This window comes from Octopus bimaculoides, chromosome 15 (genome assembly GCF_001194135.2).
Source record: "Octopus bimaculoides isolate UCB-OBI-ISO-001 chromosome 15, ASM119413v2, whole genome shotgun sequence".
In the NCBI taxonomy this organism is placed as follows: domain Eukaryota; kingdom Metazoa; phylum Mollusca; class Cephalopoda; order Octopoda; family Octopodidae; genus Octopus; species Octopus bimaculoides.
The window spans coordinates 41,274,127-41,279,602 of record NC_068995.1 but is presented as its reverse complement, the minus strand read 5'-3'; the positions used below and the strand labels follow the sequence as shown (position 1 = coordinate 41,279,602).

The following is a 5,476-nucleotide window of genomic DNA, read 5'->3' as shown; positions in this document are numbered from 1 at the left end:
AGGACTGGGCGTAGATGGTACAAAATACGAGAGGGAGCTGCAGACGGATCGGACCGCTCACCACCTATCTTTGAACAATTGAGGGCTGGACATGAAATTCTTTGGGTATTATAACTGTTGTTACATAATTTCAATCTGAATATTAATTCCGTTTGAACAATTTTCTGTTGTTGCGATCAGAAGTTTACCCCTTTTATACATAAGTATTTGCCTGATCGTTACAAATAGATTATCACTACGCATGATTAATTAGAGATTAATCACTCACTTATTAATCACAAATCATGAGGGATTGCTTAGAGAGGTAAAGGAAGAAATAACAGCTGACTTGATAAAGTTTTCGCAACCAACACCTGACACCAATATCACTAAAACAGCCAGAGAGATTAATCGACCTGCGAGATATAGCAGCCAAATCTCCCTGAAACCTATCTTTTTAAATAAAGAAAGAACACATTAAATAATGCAATCCTTGATATACAAACAGGTGAGATGTTCATGGTTGGAACACTTCTGACTATTCGTCTACTGGATCAGTAGACGATTTAATAAAAGCTCAGACAGTTTCTTCTACAAGAGTCCCACTCTTACCACCACGACTTCTCTCGTTTATCATAGAAGTACCAAAATAAAGTGGAGGCGCAAGCAATGGCCCAGTGGTTAGGGCAGCGGACTCGCGGTCATAGGATCGCGGTTTCGATTCCCAGACCGGGCGTTGTGAGTGTTTATTGAGCGAAAACGCCTAAAGCTCCACGAGGCTCCGGCATGGGATGGTGGCGAACCCTGCTGTACTCTTTCACCACAACTTTCTCTCGCTCTTACTTCCTGTTTCTGTTGTGCCTGTAATTCAAAAGGGTCAGCCTTGTCACATTGTGTCCCGCTGAATATCCCCGAGAACTACGTTAAGGGTACACGTGTCTGTGGAGTGCTCAGCCACTTGCACGTTAATTTCACAAGCAGGCTGTTCCGTTGATCGGATCAACTGGAACCCTCGACGTCGTAAGCGACGGAGTGCCAAAAACAACAACCAAAATAAAACAATTTCCTCATGTATCAGGAGTGGTATAAAAAAAATTTCTCATTTTTAAACAACTATTGGTGTGGCGCTAGAGAAGTTAAGCCTTTTTTTTTTAATTCATTTTACTTATTTCAGTCATTAGACTGCGGTCATGCTGGGGTTAACGTCTTCAATTTTAGTCGAATGAACTGACCCTAGTACTTTTATTTTTATACAGGTCTCTTTTGCTGAAGCCAAACCGCTAAGTTACGGGGACATAAACACACCAACACTGGCTGTCAAGCGGTGACGGGGAACAAACACACACACACGACGAGCTACTTTCAGTTTCTGCCTACCAAATTCACTAACATGGCTTTAGTCGACCGAGGCTATAGTAGAAGCCACTTGCCCAAAGTGCCAGGCAGTGGGACTGAACCAGGAACCATGCGTTTGAAAAGCAAGCTTCTTAGCACACAGTCATTCCTGGGTAACGGTATCTTCATGCGACTGCTTTACCGATTCCTCTTTTAGTGACCAACATAGTATGAACTAGTAGGTGCGTATCGTGTTTGCTGTTGAGTCGTATAAGAATAGTGAATCTGGGAGAGGGGTTAGATTGCCGCAGCTTGTACAACCACTCTCACTTACTAAATACTAGAGAATCCCAATTGTCATCATTTAAACATCAAACTGGAACTGACTGAGCACGCTTATTATCAATGGCCTACCACCTGTGACTCTCCCATCTCTTTTAATAATGTATATTGTATCTTGTACAGCATTATCTTTGATTACATACATTTCTTCCTCTCTTTAACGTTTTAGCATTTAAACCAGGGGTTTTCAAACTTGTTGACTTGCGGACCCCTTTATATTCCAGGCTTTACCTTGGGGACCCCCTTATAAACGCTTATGAAATTTATACATAAATATTTGCTTAAAATAACATTTTTACATTTGTTTATTTAACAGTATTTAACAAATAGGTTTATTGTCAATTAAAAGATTTCGATTAAAAACCATATATAAAATCAAATTGCCCATAAAAAGTATTTGCTGTCTACGGACCGGACCCCCTGTCTTGTCCTTGTAGACCCCCTGTGGTCCGCGGACCACAGTTTGAAAACCCCTGATTTAAACTGTCCATATCCAGTCCAGATATTCTACCTGCTTATGGTGAAACCAACCAGATCCAGCCTCTCACACCGACCCCACAATGACATTCTAAAAACTATATAATCACATAAACAAAATACCAAAGCTATAAGATAGTGCGTGATTAATTCAAAACGAATAATGAATAAACAAGCATTATATTTGACAGAGTAATCTGAATGCTCAATAGTTGAGACGATAAAGTGTGACTTGGGGGAGATTTGGGTGATATTTATAGCAAGTCGAGCGACCTTGTCTGTGCGTCATCTCGTAGAATCCAAGTTACTAGCCCATCTACCTACTTATCCATTCACTCGTCCAGCAATAATCCATTCGGAAAAGATTAGTAAATAGATTAGAGGGGTAGTATCTCAGCAACAATTTCCGAAACTGGTGAGAATGATATGGTTGATATTCCGCTTCAATATCATTCAATCGATCTGAACAAGAAGAAAAAAAAATCCTGGGTAAAAACGGAATTCCATGGTTTGCTGCTCCGGCAGAGTCAGAAATGAGGAAAAGACTGGAATCGGAACCTTGGGGGAAGGAGAGCGACACAATACCTCCTCATGTGTGCCTGTGTCTCTATGTCAATCCACCCCTCTTGTCCACCTAGCATTCCATCTGTCCACTCATTTAGCTTGTCTACGGTCACGTGACCGTGCTATTTATCCTGATCATTAATCAATTGATCCAACTTTCTAGCAGACATACAGACCACCAACCCGTCTCTCTAACCAGCCAACCATCCACTCACATTTCCCCCTGTACTCATCAAAAATCATCCATCTATATTCGATCTTTTGATATGTATTTCTTTCTCTCTCTCTCATCTATCTGTCTTATCTCTCCAAGCATCCATTAATTTCTCTATCAACCAATCTGTCTATCTATCTATCTATCTGTTCTATCTTTTGATATGTATTTCTATCTATCCATCCCTCTCTCTCCTATCTATTTGTCTTGAGTAACTAAGCACCTATTAATCTCTCTATCTATCTACCAATCTATCTATCTGTCTATCTGTCTCTCTATCCATTCATCCATCATTACGTGTAGTCCACAGCGCCATACTACAATAATCTGTCCATGTTCTCAAAAATCACGTACTGACAGGAATCAATGGTTACACAAGACATTTCCTTTTTTTTTTTTTACTTCTGAAATCTAAAATAATCTACAATAAACAAACAGCAACAACACTACAGCTGTCCGTCTGTATGACTGGTCTATCTTCACGCCGCCTATTGCTGGCCTAGAGACCATGTCCTGTTAATGCAGTTGAGAAACAGGAAACATGCCAACACTTCACCAAACCCGAAACCATTTTTTATTTTCGACATTTTTCCTTTTTGTTTTCGAGTGTGTGTGTGGGTTTTTTTTTTTTTAAATTTCTATTTATTTTTATCTTACAAGACAAATAAAGAACCAATGAGTGAATGCATGACTTCAAATTACTTTCGAATTTATTTATTTTCCATTTTTTTTTTCAATTGAACGTCTGCCCATCTAACAACCCATCTATCTATCGAACCCTCCATCTATCCATCCATTTATAAATCTATATCTGATTTCTATAGTAAAAGGTAAATTAAATACAAAACAAATGCAAACAACAACAACAACAACAACAACAACAATAATCCTTTCTAATATAGGCAAAAGGCCTGAAATTGGGAGTGGGGATAGTCGATTACATCGACCCCAATGCGCTACTGGTAATTGTTTCATCAAAGTTGACTCCGACGGACTTTGAACGTAAGGACAGATGGAATGCCGCTAAGCATTTCGCCCGGCATGCTAACCATTCAGACAGCTCATCACCATAATAATAATCTTTTCTACTAAAGGCACAAAGTTTCACCAGGCCTGAAACTTTGGGGAGGAGAGGGATATTCAATGACTGTAGATCATCTTCTTCATCACCACCACCACCACCACCACCGCCAACAGTAACAGCAAAATTCTCTTCATCGTACGAGGAAGAATTCTGAGAATTCTTTGAAAAAGAAAACCTGTTACAGAAACAGGAAAACAAAGTTGCACCACCCAAGAGATATGAAAACAATTTATAAAAACAACCGAAACCGTTTATCTCCAAGCATAAAGCGAACCACAAGGTGTGTATGTGTGTGTGTGTGTGTGAGTGAGAGAGGGAAAGATAAATGATTCAAGGAAAGAAGAGGGCCTTCCCGTCAAACTTGTAACATGGATGCGGTCGAGCCCCAGCCTGAATAAATCTTCAGGTCAATATCTGCAGGAAGAATATAGTCAGCAGGGAGATGGGGCAAAATGAATTAATGCTTCAACTCTAATTTTTAGAACGAAGGCATTCCCTTTCCACTGCACACGAAAAACCATGATGGTAGTTGGCTCAAACAAGACCGCATCAACCATCCAATGTACGGATGTGTGAGCAACAGAGAGAAATAAAGCGCTGTGGTAATACACATTTGCATATCAACGAGAACACAAATTGCGTGGCGCGGGGAGAAGTGAATGATCTTTGGCAGTCATTATGACAACTCCAGACAGGTTTCAGTTTTACTGAACCTCTTTAGCAAAATCAAAGTTTACGCAGTGGCTGCTAGGCACTTAAAACCTCAAAACGGATTAGTCTTTTGTACAGAGAACACTTATTTACGAGATGGGGCGTTGCTAATTCTTCGTCAGTTATCGCCCAAAAGATCCTTACACTATCACGCCTATATACACACACACACACACAACGAAAGCACCTTCTACCAATTCATAAACCACCACCATTTCTATTATAATAATCACCATAGACACAAGCCTTTAAGTCAAAACCGACACCATTAACCACTTTCTATTGTAAGTAGTAGTAGTAGTAGTAGTAGTAGTAGTAGCAGCAGCAGCAGCAGCAGCAATGTCACTCGGTCGACATGCAACCAAACATTAAGTTACAAATGTATAAACATGCAGCGCACCCATGTCTATCTGAGCAAATGTTATTGTTTAGCTCTGATCAAAAGCATTCCAGCCGTGGACATCACAGCTATTTCCAGTATGTTGGAAACCCTAGACAATATTGTCACACCTTATTGTCTTAGGACATCTGTGTGACTAAAGAGAGACTTGGCTGTGATTTCTAATAGATTCAGCGACCATATACAGGCTCCTTCGTTGGCGTGTGTGTATGTGTGTGTGTTCAATGCTTGTGTATGGCGACATTTGATTCTATATGTGTATGCCATGCGTGTGTGTGTGAGAGATTTTCAGTGCAATCATTCCTGTATGTGTGTTCATGCATGTGTGTGTATGTAGACATATATATATATATATATATATATATATATA

General features: G+C 39.9%; 1 protein-coding gene across 1 annotated transcript in view; it reads right to left on the bottom strand.

The window, feature by feature from the left end:
- Nucleotides 1-5,476, bottom strand: part of LOC106884496 (S phase cyclin A-associated protein in the endoplasmic reticulum) — a 225,176-nt gene that overhangs the window by 109,227 nt on the left and 110,473 nt on the right. The gene's annotated exons all lie outside the window — the stretch shown is intronic.